The following is a 14,839-nucleotide window of genomic DNA, read 5'->3' on the forward strand; positions in this document are numbered from 1 at the left end:
CCTAATAGTCTGAACCCGTTTGGCTTTCCAGATGAAGGTTTTACATATATAGGTGTAGAGACCCATATATGACGACTACTGAGATTTTGGTCATGTGGACTGGCCAGGTCCAACACAATTACTTCTCAGTCACATGGAAATACTTTTCCGAACTTGGTAGGTCTTGATCATTGGCTGCAAAAGGTACTTTTGGTATAAAGTCTCTACTTTCTCCTTAACATCTAAAACCTATCCTTGAGAATGTTTGGAAGATTCTCAAGCTTGAAGTCTGGTTTCTAAATCAACATCCTTCCTTAAAATTTTCTATAAGCAAACTAAGACTTCTCAACTGTAATCAAGCTTACTTAACAACTTCCTCTAAATGATCTTAATGTGGGACTTCTAGTACTTAGCATTCATTCACATAGCGCTTGTATGTAATCGTATAATTTGAAGTATACTCGTGCCCTTGTGAGGGACCTTTCGAATCATCAATCTCCCACAAAAATGGATTTTGCTTCTCCGAGCATCTTATAGGATATGGGTCACCTCACATAGTACTAAGGCATGTAATGATCTTAGTCAACACTTTCATTCTTCTTACTAAACTGAACGTCTAATCCAAGATGTTCTAACAAGGGCGATGTCTCTGATAGGCTAAAGTATGTATACTTTTCCTGAGTATACCCTTAGAGTCTCATTAGGGTCTCAGTCCCTTAATGTATGCGTCAAACCGCTATTGATGTCCCTAGCTCTATTTACCTCTGAATCTTTTTCGGGAACTTCTCCCATCTTATGCACTTGCGTAGATTTTCTAGTCGATGATAAAGATTGGTAACTTCTAGTTACCCATGTCACATCTCATCTTTCTGATTCGTAGTAGGTGATCGTAATCAACATGGGTTCTAAAACAAGCTCACGTCTAACGTGATAGGTAACTTTAATCAGAAAGGTTTTGAGTATCTAAAACTGTAATCTAATAGTTCTAATCGCAATATTAAAGAATCATGCACAAAGCGTTATAACCCTTCGTGAGTCTAGCTCTGAAATTCGAACATAAATCATGAAGGTTCTCTTCATGTCATAACTGGTGATAATTGAGGGGTTTGAAAAGAGTATTAGCTCATCACACCACCGCTAGCTAATTGCATAAGTCACTCTCATCGCTATGAGCAATGTCTTAACTAAGTTCTGGTCGGGTAAGGCAATAGTTGGTTCGGTATTCTGTCACGTGTGAACAGCCCGAATAATGAACTATGCCCGTGTCACTTACTTGTGTGTGACACTCTTCCTTTCATCTTATTGCATACCTTCTCATTGGATTCTCGTGTCTCTTCAAGTGACATTTGATTTTCTTCCTCTTTCTTGGCTCTTCACTATGGCTATAGTGAAAGATAACTGAGTTTCTAGTTTCTACTGTTCTTCTCGTAACAGTGATCATGCATTCTTAACGCCTCTAAGTTCATTGATATATCAAATCAATTAATAAAGCATAAACCTTGAAAAGTAAGCATCAGCACATTCGTATGAAACGTGAACTTTCAACGTTCGTAAATCATTACCTCTTTCTTTCTTGTTGAGCGTGACGATGCGATGAAGTGCTGAGCTTTTGTCGACTGACTCTTCCAAACTAATATAAAATTTAGGACTAACTGGGTAACTCTTGGATTCAGAGCAAACGAACTGCTCTGATACCACTCTGTCACGACCGGACTTAATTGAGGATAATTAAGCCAGGAAATCGTAACTAAGGACACAGTTATCGACGACGATAGAAAGGGGGTGAACAAATAATAGAGGATCGAACTAAAATTTGTTTAAAGAAGGGAAAATTTTATAATACACCTGATGTTTAGTCACAAGACTCGAACAGACTTGTAGGTTCAGATAAAAACTGGCTTAACTGAAAGAACATAAAACCTAAGAGTACGCAGCGGAATAACATAATCTGATTACATGTATGAAGACATGTATCCAAGAGTTCAATTAACTTATGACAAAAGCTCCGCTCTTCACTTCATCTCCATCAGCCATTGCTCAACCTGCACATTTAGAAATATATGCAGGGCTGAGTACGAGAGTACTCAGTGGGTGTCACACCCCAATTCTTGAAACAATAACTATAATCGGGGAACGACTAATCATCTAAATGAACAAGGGAGAATCCTTGCGAAATCCGAATAAAAGGGATCATAATCGGGCTTAGCCCCTTTGGATGAAGAAAGACAAGTATTCAAGCGATACGAATCAATCAACAAACATAACAACTTCAGGATCACAAGTTTAGTGTCATGCTTCAGATAACCAATATTCACTGATCGAAAAACTTGTGAGTCAAAAGTCTAGGCTCAACAAAAGATATTGTTTAGAGTTACAACATAATAGGTCTTAAGTTAAGGAACAAAAGACAGATACTGGCTAGTTCTGCAGCGGAAATTGAAATAAGGAGTTGAACTCTAGCCTCAGCTCTGCCCCGTCATCACCTGTCATTAACCTGAAAACATTTGAAAGTATTTTTGGGCTAAGTACTAATGTACTTAGTGGGCTTCAACTTTTAAAACATTTCACAATCTATAAGAGCAGTTTATCCAATCTTACTGTCATGACATAGAAGGTTTTAAAGAGAAATAACTTCTATGCATGTTAAAACATTTCATATATATATATATATATATATATTTGATTTGCGCGCAGTTGTTACACTCTATTCTGTTACTCGCTGTGATCCCGGACCTTTTAGCCACCGACGGATCTCTGTCTCCCACTGACTTGGACTGAGGGCGTAACCCAGCCAAGTTTACTTTGACCTCGGGATGCTACCCAGGCAGGTCTCATATTTCTCATGCTCCGGAACACATCCAGCCGAGCACCCTTATAACGCCTCTGGTTAGAGCCCGATGGAGATCAACCCACCGAGTCAACTAACAAGTGTACACAATTCTCAAACAACGTATTAGGTCATAAGAGAACCTCAATTGATTAACTGTGCGAGCCTTAAACATGGTAGAGTGCACAAAAATATTTATTGGATAAACAGTTTTTATTTCGTGAAACATTTAAGCTCACTAGCTCAATCGTACATTTGGAAAATAAGCCCACCTGTATAGGCAAAGCCTGTCGTTAACGTTATCTCTGAATCGGAATAGCGGTGCTAATCCCCCTGTTGCTCAAAGCCTACAAGAAATCTATTCTCAAAAGGTCTCCTTGAATCTAATCTTAAGTCACGGTGAAGTGCTTAATATTCTATGATTCACTTAGCCGGGTTTTCAAAAATTAAGAAATAAATAATTGAAAACATTTCTCTTGAGTTAAGAACACCAACAATATTCTTACTCGACTTTCTTTAGTAATTGGAATTATAATTAAAACCAATTAAATCATAAATACTTTTATTGCAAAATAAAAATGCAATTTCGTGTCATGCTTGTAAAATTACATACGAACAGAGTGTATGCACTTGCAAAAACTTATACTGGTATGGTGGTTTACTGGAATGACACCATTGATATGCTTGAATTTACAGTTGAGTAAATGAGATAAGGGCTCAAGAGGGAACCTTAAGAGGTTTCGGTTGAGAATCGTTCTGTTGTTGCTTGAATGAGGAGTTGATGGTTTAACTTCTTACTGAAGGGATAACGAATGTGCCGAGAAGGGTGGAGTAATCTTATCAATGGTGTTGGGTGATGACAGTCGAGAGAGGAGAGAGAGAAAAGAGAGGAAAGAGAGAAGAAAGAAACGTCTGTTATGGGGGATGAAAGAGAAAGGTGTTATATATAAACCCAATTACTTAGCCATCAAGTATTGGATAATTAACACATGCTTAATTATCCACTTGCATAAAATATCTTATCCGTTAACAAAGTTTATCCACTTGCTTTGACTCCTCTCTCTCTAAAGTTAGTTCGGCACCAGAGCAGAGAAATGCTCGCCAGTGCAGAGGAAAGTTCGCCAGAGGGTTCACTCGCCAGAGGGTTCGCTCGGCAGAGGGTTCGCTCGGCAGAGGGTTCACTCGGCAGAGGGTTCGCTCGCCAGAGGGTTCGCTCGTCAGAGGGTTCGCTCGGCAGAGGGTTCGCTCGTCAGAGGAATCGCTCGGTAGAGGAATCACTCGCCAGAGGAATCGCTCGGCAGAGGAATCACTCGCCAGAGGAATCGCTCGGCAGAGGAATCACTAGCCAGAGGAATCGCTCGGCAGAGGAATCACTCGCCAGAGAAAACGCTCGTAATTAAAAAAAAATGCAAAGCACAAAACAAAATTTAAATAACTTGAAAATTTACAAATGCTTTCGTAAATCATTTTTGTTGGAATTAAATAAATTCTTTTTTTCTCAATCCGGCGTGAATCATCTTAAATCTAAGTTCAAAAATTATTCTAAACTTAGCTCGAGGAAACGGGGTATTACATCCCTCCCTCCTTAAAGAAAATTTCGTCCCCGAAATTACATACCTTGGTAATCTAGCTCGGGATACTTGACTTTCATTGAATCTTCAAGTTCCCAGGTGGCCTCTTCCATCCCGTGATGGTTCCATTTCATTTTGACAAGAACAATGTTCTTCTTCCGTAAAACTTGAACCTTGCGATCAAGAATCTGGACTGGTTTCTCTTCATAACTTAAGTCCTGGGCTAGGACTACTTCATCGTGCTTAATCACATGTTTTGGATCAAACACATACTTTCTTAATTGAGAGACATGAAACACATTGTGCACGTCTCCAATACTGGGCGGCAAAGCCAACCTATAGGCGACGGGGCCTATGTTATCTAGGATCTCAAAAGGTCCTATATAACGGGGTCGTAACTTGCCCCTCTTTCCGAAACGTATAACTCCCTTTGAGGGAGAAACTTTGAGGAAAACTCGATCCCCAACATGGAATTCTAACTCTGATCGACGTTTATCAGCGTAAGACTTTTGTCTATCTTGAGCTTCTTTGATTCTTTGCTTGATGTGGTCGACTTTCTCAACCATCTGTTGGACCAGTTCAGGGCCTAACAACTTTCTTTCACCCACTTCATCCCAGTAAAGTGGTGATCGACATTTTCGGCCATACAAAGCCTCATATGGAGCCATTCCAATTGTTGCTTGATAACTGTTGTTATAAGCAAATTCTACAAGAGGTAACAAATCCTCCCAACTTCCACCTTTGTCTGCGACAATCGTTCGCAGCATATCTTCTAGAATCTGAATCGTTCTTTCTGACTGCCCGTCAGTCTGAGGGTGGTACGCTGTGCTGAAATTCAGTTGAGTGCCCATTGCTTCTTGTAAACCTTTCCAGAAACGCGATGTGAATCTGGTGTCACGATCTGACGTGATAGATACAGGTACACCATGAAGGCGTACTATCTCTTTGACATATAACTTTGCAAGTTTCTCCAATCCAAAGGTCATTTGAATTGGCAGAAAGTGCGCTGACTTTGAAAATCGGTCCACTATGACCCAAATTGCAGTGTTTCCACGTGTCGACTTCGGTAGGCTTACTACGAAGTCCATGTTGATGTGCTCCCACTTCCACTCAGGGATTGGTAGTGGTTGCAGCATTCCATACGGCCTCTGATGCGCGGCCTTCACTTGTTGACAAGCGAGACATCGCTCCACAAACAAGGCTACATCTCTTTTCATTCCTTTCCACCAGAAAATTTTCTTTAAATCCTGGTACATCTTTGTGCTGCCTGGATGTGCAGTGTAAGGAGTATCATGAGCCTCGCTCATAATCTCGTTCTTTAATTCTTCCTTATGTGGCACACACAATCTTTCATCAACCATAAGTGCGTTATCATGTGCTTCAGAGAATCCTTTCGTTTCATTCGTTCTTGCAGCGAGACGCATCTTCTCCAAGAACCAATCTTCTCTTTGTGCTTGCACAATTCTTTCTCTCAAATCAGGTTTAGTTATCAAGGCAGCTACACAACCCGATACTGTGTTCGGAGGATGAACGATCTCTAAACTGAGGGAGGCGAAATCACGAATCAATTCTTTCTGCTGGGTGATGAAATACCCTAGCTTAGCCTTCGTCTTTCGACTCAGGGCGTTAGCTACTACATTCGCTTTTCCTGGATGGTAACTGATGGTGCAATCGTAATCCTTTACTAATTCGAGCCATCTTCGTTGTCTCATGTTCAAATCCTTTTGCTCGAAGAAGTACTTCAAACTCTTATGATCTGTAAAGATCTCACACCTAACTCCATAGAGGTAGTGTCTCCAAATCTTGAGCGCGTGTACGACGGCTGCTAGTTCTAAATCATGAGTTGGGTAGTTAAGCTCATGGGGCTTCAATTGACGAGACGCGTATGCTATCACTTTCTGATTTTGCATCAACACGCAACCCAATCCTAGTTTCGAGGCGTCAGTGTACACCACGAATTCTTCATTCTCTTTTGGTATTGCTAACACTGGCGCAGTAGTCAGCTTAGTCTTGAGCTCCTTAAAACTTTGTTCGCACGCTTCAGACCAAACATATTTAGTTCCTTTTTTTAAAAGCTGAGTCATTGGCCTAGCCAATTTCGAAAATCCTTCGATGAATCTTCTATAGTAACCTGCTAGACCGAGGAAACTTCTAATCTCATTGGCATTTGATGGTGCCTTCCATTCCTTGACCGCTTCGACCTTGGCGGGGTCTACTTTGACTCCTTCAGCCGTCACTATGTGACCGAGAAACATCACTTCCTTCAACCAAAATTCGCACTTGCTGAATTTGGCAAATAGTCTCTCATTACGCAGTGTTTCGAGTACGATGCGCAAGTGTTCCTCGTGTTGCTCTTCAGTCTTAGAGTATATGAGGATGTCGTCAATGAACACTAAGACAAAACTATCAAGATACTGATGGAAAACTCTGTTCATCAGGTCCATGAAGACTGCTGGGGCATTCGTTAAACCAAAAGGCATTACGGTGAACTCGTAATGTCCATAACGCGTTCGAAATGCTGTCTTTGGGATGTCTTCTCTTTTCATTTTTAGTTGGTGGTAACCAGATCTTAGGTCAATTTTGGAAAACACACCGGCTCCTCTCAACTGATCGAACAGGTCGTCTATCCTCGGAAGAGGATATCTATTCTTTATCGTAAGCTTGTTCAGTTCCCTATAATCGATACACATCCTTAGTGAGCCATCTTTCTTTTTGACAAATAGGACTGGTGCTCCCCACGGTGATACGCTAGGTCGTATGAAACCTAGGTCCAACAATTCTTGTAGTTGCACTTTCAAATCTTGTAACTCCGGCGGAGCCATTCTGTATGGTGCCTTGGACACTGGTGCTGCTCCAGGTTCCAGATCTATCGTGAATTCTAATTGTCGGTCTGGTGGCAAACCGGGCAATTCTTCAGGAAAGACATCTTTGAACTCTCGAACCACGCGAACTTCTTCGATTGTTTTCTCTACTTCATGTTCTCCTGTCAAACTGACTAGGAAAGCCTGACATTTTCCCTTCCTTATCATCTTTGTGGCCTTCATTGCTGAAATCACTGGTACTCTTTCTCCCATTCTTATGCCATGAAAACTTGCTTTCTCCTTTCCAGCGGATTGGAAAGAGATCTTTTTCTCATTACACTGTATTGTGGCACCGACTTGAGTAAGCCAGTCCATTCCTAGGATTATGTCAAAATCTATTATAGCGATGACATACAATTTTGCCTTAAACGTTTCAGCACCTATGTTTAGCTCTAAGTTCGAGATAACGTCCTTAGCAGCCAATCTTCCACCACCAGGGGTGCTAACCTCTAAAGTGGTCTCAGCCAAATGTGGAGTCAGTTCTAATCTCTTACAAGCAGCATGTGAAATGAAAGAGTGGGACGCTCCAGTATCAAACAAAGCTATTATCGGTACGTCAAAGACATTAATCATACCTGCCAAGTTTCCTTGGTTTCCCGCTGCTTGGTTTTGGTTAAGGGCATAGGCCCTAGCATTCTGTGGCTGTCCACGGTGTCCTCCAGGACCCTGATTTTGTCGCTGCTGATTCCCGGGGTTCTGCTGTTGAGGTGCTCCTCCGTTCTTCTTCGGACATGCTGAAGCATAGTGCCCAGTTTCCCCGCAACTATAGCAGACATTTATTCCTTTCAGGCATTCCCCTGAATGAGGTCGTTGACACTTTGGGCAAAGTGGTCGCCCCATTGCTTGCGGCTGTTGGTTCTGACGCTGATTCTGATTTTGGTTAGCAACCCATGGTTTCTTCCCATTTCCATTTCCAGGGTTTCCACCCATTCTCTCGTTCCATTTCCTTTTCCCTTTACCACCATCTTGAGGTGGTACAAGTCCAGACTGTCCTGGAGCTTTCCCTTTCTCCCTTGGTAGCAATGACTCAATGGTAAGAGCCCTGCTCAGTGTTTGTGCGTAAGTGAGACCTCCCTGACTTGCTAGGGAGATTGATATCTCGTGGCGCAGTCTGTTCCTGAATTTCTCGGCGCGTTTCTCATCAGTGTCCACTAAGAGTGGAGCATATCTTGACAGCTGGTTAAAAGCCCTGTCATACTCAGTCACTGTCCCAGCCCTCTGCTTCAAATTCCAGAACTCGTTCTGTTTCTTCTGTCTATAGCATCCCGGTATGTACTTCTCATACAACTCATTCTTAAAATCTTCCCATGTGAAATTTTCCAACTGTTCTTCAGTCATTGTGCGCCTCACCGATTCCCACCAGAAGTCGGCTTCGTCTACCAGTTGGTAAGTTGCACAAGTCACTTTGTCTTCGTCATCGCAACGGATGTAACTGAAGATTCTCTCTACTGTTCTAACCCATTTCTCGGCGTCCGTGGGATCGCCCATGCCATCAAACGTTGGAGGCTTTTCTTTACGAAACTTTTCTTCAGCAGTACGCTCTGGTGCTACTTGAGGGATAGGTTGTTCAGGGATGAATCCCCTGCCGCGTCCGCGACCACGTCCTCGTCCCCTACCGCGTCCTCTTGGCGCGTCTTCCATTCTGATTAACGGACGAAATCAACACAATTGTGAGACTCATTCCGCGTGCATGCATACATGTATACATACATAGATATACCCAAGGTATAATACTTCTATTGTGTAACCCTATGAAAGGCTAACTCTATGTGGAAACTGATCTATCTTGGTGGAATACTTAAGTGAATCCTTAATCTTATCTCATTTCCGCTACGTCATAACATATCTATGTTTAACGTCTCTATCTTACCAGTCCTTTCTTAAATCGATCAAGCGAAGCTATCACGACTAACATTTCCAAGGCATTCTTGGGTGGTACTCAAACAGTTGTAAGAGGACCCTTCATTCTGATCGTATAGGCTGTGAACCTAAAACGATAACATAAACTTTCTCATTCATTCATTCTTTTTGAAACCTGAAACACGTGGACATTACATGCCACAAGAAACTTTTCTATTGCCGGAGAGATTCAAAGAATCTGACTCGACCATACATCTGGAATTCGTGAAAGGCTCAATAGTCCTAAACACGACTTTAACTTATCTTATCGTTAAGGGCTCGGGTTGTCCCAAACACGATACTTAGCTGGTTATATGAGTCAAAGACTCAAAATAACAATATGAAAGCGATTAGCAATTCATAACTTATAGCATATGGAAAGCGGTAAGCAATTCACATAGCATCATTTACTGAAAGCGCGCACTTCTTGAAAACTCTTCAAACGTTTAAAAACTTTGAAACTTTTAAAACGTACCTTTACTTACGGCAGTGTGACGGCGAGCTGAGGTTCAACAACTTTCTTAGAAGTCTAGAGGTACTAATCTAGACTCAACATTAGAAGCTTTTGGTTATCAGAGACATGAAAGAAAACTTATGCTCTGATACCACTCTGTCACACCCCAATTCTTGAAACAATAACTATAATCGGGGAACGACTAATCATCTAAATGAACAAGGGAGAATCCTTGCGAAATCCGAATAAAAGGGATCATAATCGGGCTTAGCCCCTTTGGATGAAGAAAGACAAGTATTCAAGCGATACGAATCAATCAACAAACATAACAACTTCAGGATCACAAGTTTAGTGTCATGCTTCAGATAACCAATATTCACTGATCGAAAAACTTGTGAGTCAAAAGTCTAGGCTCAACAAAAGATATTGTTTAGAGTTACAACATAATAGGTCTTAAGTTAAGGAACAAAAGACAGATACTGGCTAGTTCTGCAGCGGAAATTGAAATAAGGAGTTGAACTCTAGCCTCAGCTCTGCCCCGTCATCACCTGTCATTAACCTGAAAACATTTGAAAGTATTTTTGGGCTAAGTACTAATGTACTTAGTGGGCTTCAACTTTTAAAACATTTCACAATCTATAAGAGCAGTTTATCCAATCTTACTGTCATGACAAAGAAGGTTTTAAAGAGAAATAACTTCTATGCATGTTAAAACATTTCATATATATATATATATATATATATATTTGATTTGCGCGCAGTTGTTACACTCTATTCTGTTACTCGTTGTGATCCCGGACCTTTTAGCCACCGACGGATCTCTGTCTCCCACTGACTTGGACTGAGGGCGTAACCCAGCCAAGTTTACTTTGACCTCGGGATGCTACCCAGGCAGGTCTCATATTTCTCATGCTCCGGAACACATCCAGCCGAGCACCCTTATAACGCCTCTGGTTAGAGCCCGATGGAGATCAACCCACCGAGTCAACTAACAAGTGTACACAATTCTCAAACAACGTATTAGGTCATAAGAGAACCTCAATTGATTAACTGTGCGAGCCTTAAACATGGTAGAGTGCACAAAAATATTTATTGGATAAACAGTTTTTATTTCGTGAAACATTTAAGCTCACTAGCTCAATCGTACATTTGGAAAATAAGCCCACCTGTATAGGCAAAGCCTGTCGTTAACGTTATCTCTGAATCGGAATAGCGGTGCTAATCCCCCTGTTGCTCAAAGCCTACAAGAAATCTATTCTCAAAAGGTCTCCTTGAATCTAATCTTAAGTCACGGTGAAGTGCTTAATATTCTATGATTCACTTAGCCGGGTTTTCAAAAATTAAGAAATAAATAATTGAAAACATTTCTCTTGAGTTAAGAACACCAACAATATTCTTACTCGACTTTCTTTAGTAATTGGAATTATAATTAAAACCAATTAAATCATAAATACTTTTATTGCAAAATAAAAATGCAATTTCGTGTCATGCTTGTAAAATTACATACGAACAGAGTGTATGCACTTGCAAAAACTTATACTGGTATGGTGGTTTACTGGAATGACACCATTGATATGCTTGAATTTACAGTTGAGTAAATGAGATAAGGGCTCAAGAGGGAACCTTAAGAGGTTTCGGTTGAGAATCGTTCTGTTGTTGCTTGAATGAGGAGTTGATGGTTTAACTTCTTACTGAAGGGATAACGAATGTGCCGAGAAGGGTGGAGTAATCTTATCAATGGTGTTGGGTGATGACAGTCGAGAGAGGAGAGAGAGAAAAGAGAGGAAAGAGAGAAGAAAGAAACGTCTGTTATGGGGGATGAAAGAGAAATGTGTTATATATAAACCCAATTACTTAGCCATCAAGTATTGGATAATTAACACATGCTTAATTATCCACTTGCATAAAATATCTTATCCGTTAACAAAGTTTATCCACTTGCTTTGACTCCTCTCTCTCTAAAGTTAGTTCGGCACCAGAGCAGAGAAATGCTCGCCAGTGCAGAGGAAAGTTCGCCAGAGGGTTCACTCGCCAGAGGGTTCGCTCGGCAGAGGGTTCGCTCGCCAGAGGGTTCACTCGGCAGAGGGTTCGCTCGGCAGAGGGTTCGCTCGGCAGAGGGTTCGCTCGGCAGAGGGTTCGCTCGCCAGAGGGTTCGCTTGGCAGAGGGTTCGCTCGGCAGAGGGTTCGCTCGCCAGAGGGTTCGCTCGTCAGAGGGTTCGCTCGGCAGAGGGTTCGCTCGTCAGAGGAATCGCTCGGCAGAGGAATCACTCGCCAGAGGAATCACTCGCCAGAGGAATCGCTCGGCAGAGGAATCACTAGCCAGAGGAATCGCTCGGCAGAGGAATCACTCGCCAGAGAAAACGCTCGTAATTAAAAAAAAATGCAAAGCACAAAACAAAATTTAAATAACTTGAAAATTTACAAATGCTTTCGTAAATCATTTTTGTTGGAATTAAATAAATTCTTTTTTTCTCAATCCGGCGTGAATCATCTTAAATCTAAGTTCAAAAATTATTCTAAACTTAGCTCGAGGAAACGGGGTATTACAGTGGGCACGTATGCCTAAATATAAAAATACATGCATCATAAAACTGTAAATTGTCATGCCATCATAAACAGTACAGCAAGGGAGTTTTCGTGAAATAGGCCCAAGCTTACTAAATTCATTTGTGATTCTTAAAGTTCGTCTGCAGACTAAGTTCTCTCGTAATCTATCATATCTGGAACTATGTGCCGGAGAGGTGGCCACCTCTCACGGACACTTGACCGGCCAACCCGCTAGATGACTCACGGTCACTGGTGTACACTAGTCAAGGCAGGATAGCTATCAACTGCTCATGACCCGAATTCGATTACATCATTGGCAAAGCCAAAGCAGATAGATATCATACTAAAACTGAAACATTTTATGGCAAGACAATACTTGAAATAACTTTAATTCAAAGATTTTGTAACGAAATAACTTGTTCAAAGGTAGCATTAAACTCGTTTGATAGACATATAAAACTGAAATTAACAGTTAAATCATCTCATGCATTTATCTGTATAAGAGGCCTACGCCACGCAGGGGATCTCTATATACGTATAGTGAAAGTAATGCCCACCTGATCCTCAGTGCGGAAGAGAGGTGATCTTAAGCGGTGGTACCGTCCTGTGAACCAATTCCTACAAGACGAGTTCTCAACTCTTAGCACATATCATGGATAACAAAAACCGTTGTCTACTTGGGATCTCTAGGTCAACCTATTCCCGGACTTACAACGCAAAATCGAACTAGGAATTATGCATTTTACATACGTTAGCTTATCTTGATGCCTTATCTAGGTTAACTCACTTATTTTCATGAAAACTTTGCACAAAACATATCCCAAACTCGTCATACACATATACATAATATTTCATGAAACATTCTTTAAAACCAACTTTCAAACTTAGAAAATAATTCAACAACTTGAGCTCTTAAGGGGCTGTTTTGCAACAGACACCAATTCTGCCTCGGATCTCCAAATGAGGCTCCAAACGACATTCTGGAAACTAGACATTTCAAGGATCATTCTCCAATTTGAATCGAATGAAACAAAGTTCAAACGAGCAAGATATGCCCTCTCAAAGATGGGTACTTAACAAGCAAAAATCTGGAAATTTCAGATTTCCAGATTAGAACCAAGTCAATGGGCCTTCTTTAAAAATTCATATCTCCCATTACAAAAGGCCACTGGGAACTCCAAGGGTCAATCTGAAAACTAGGGAGAGAGTGTAACACTCTCCAATTGGATTTACCCCAAGAAGATTCATGGTTTAGGAGATATGACTGTCTAAAGTTCAGTGCACAAAAAGAGTTCAAGTTTGGCAGATTCAGATCGTAAATCGGAAAACCCACATTAGGCTTCACCAAAAATTCTAAAACTGAACAAGTAAGTTTCCAACATGTCAGGGAATATTCAGTAGAAAAATAGGCTTGAGAATCAAAGATTTAAGTCGGCCTTTGCGAGCTCAAAGTCATAGGTTTGTAAAACCTACTGGATGGTACAAGGAATAAGAACTAGATTTCAAGAATTTATACCGGTTGTTTCCCTTACTCAAAAATAGTGAGGCCTGTTTCAAACGAAAGATAAGGGAGTCTAGAGTATCATATTAATGTTTCAAAGGGTTTCACCGATTTAAACGTGACTTATGGCCTCCCAAAGATTGTTTACCAGAAATGCATTCCAGACGGGCAGTGATGTTTAAAAATTCATACATAAATCATAAGAGCTCTAAAAATTCTGAAAATATACCATAGTGTAGAAAACATATAAAATATGATACATAATTAATTTGGGAATTTTTGGGCACCGTTTGGATGGCTGAAATCGCCTTGCAAAATACTGCCGGAGCAGTGTGCTTATGGCAGATTCGCAGCTTTACCTCATGCACGATTTTTCACCCAATAAACTCTACCAAAATAAACATCCAAGACCATAAAACATATCCTCACATAATATATCACACATAGGTGTAAAAATCCATGGTCTTAAAGTATTTTCAGTTGAGAAAACAAAAGAAAACTCACCCTCGAAGCACAATCTTCACCCCAACTTTACGCCCTAGGTTTCCCACGCTCTCCCTTGCTTTGATACTTCTCTTGGGGCTTCAAGGGCTTCTATGGAGTGTGATAATGGTGGGAGAAGAGTCTTGGGAGTGGGGGAGATGTGTAGGGACGAAAATGGAGAGGGGAGAAGAGAGTGAGAGCACTTTCTTGCCTTAGCACTTTCTTAGAGTGAAAATGGATGGAATGGGAGAAGTTTTGCAGCCACTCTTGCTTTTGGGGAGGCTATGCACGAAATTATGAGGTCTAAGGGGGGTAGGATAGGGTGGGGGTGGCTGCCACCAATGGGAGGTAACTTGTGGCATGCAATTTGGTAGTTCCAATGCCAAGTAAGATGGTTCTTGTTGCCACCAATGGGAGGTAACTTGTGGCATTGGCAAGTGTTAGGATTGGGTGGCGAGAGTGGTGAAGTGATCTAAGAGAAGATCTAAATAAAATCCTTCAGTGTCGGTCACTCTCAGTATTAAAATACTGGTTTCGTGCTTGCTAACATCGATAAATGCTAAATTAAATCCGTAGATTCAATCCGTTCGTCATTCTAATACTTAAATTAAATCCGTAGATTTAATTAGCTTCAAAGTCGGAAATAATTCACGACTTAAGTAACAATGTAAAATAACTCCATCTTGATAAATAACCCAACTTAGCTAAGTTGGTTAC

At 41.0% G+C, this 14,839-nt stretch overlaps 1 long non-coding RNA gene across 1 annotated transcript; it reads right to left on the reverse strand.

Annotated features, from left to right (window-relative positions):
* Positions 1 to 1,811: 1,811 nt before the first annotated feature.
* Positions 1,812 to 14,361, reverse strand: LOC131004318 (uncharacterized). Its single transcript, XR_009094965.1, has 3 exons — positions 14,144 to 14,361; positions 12,696 to 12,756; positions 1,812 to 2,021 (listed from the first exon to the last, which is right to left on the reverse strand). It is a non-coding gene; the product is annotated as an uncharacterized LOC131004318 (long non-coding RNA).
* Between the last annotated feature and the right edge of the window lie 478 nt (positions 14,362 to 14,839).

This window comes from Salvia miltiorrhiza, unplaced genomic scaffold (genome assembly GCF_028751815.1).
Source record: "Salvia miltiorrhiza cultivar Shanhuang (shh) unplaced genomic scaffold, IMPLAD_Smil_shh original_scaffold_381, whole genome shotgun sequence".
Lineage (NCBI taxonomy): Eukaryota > Viridiplantae > Streptophyta > Magnoliopsida > Lamiales > Lamiaceae > Salvia > Salvia miltiorrhiza.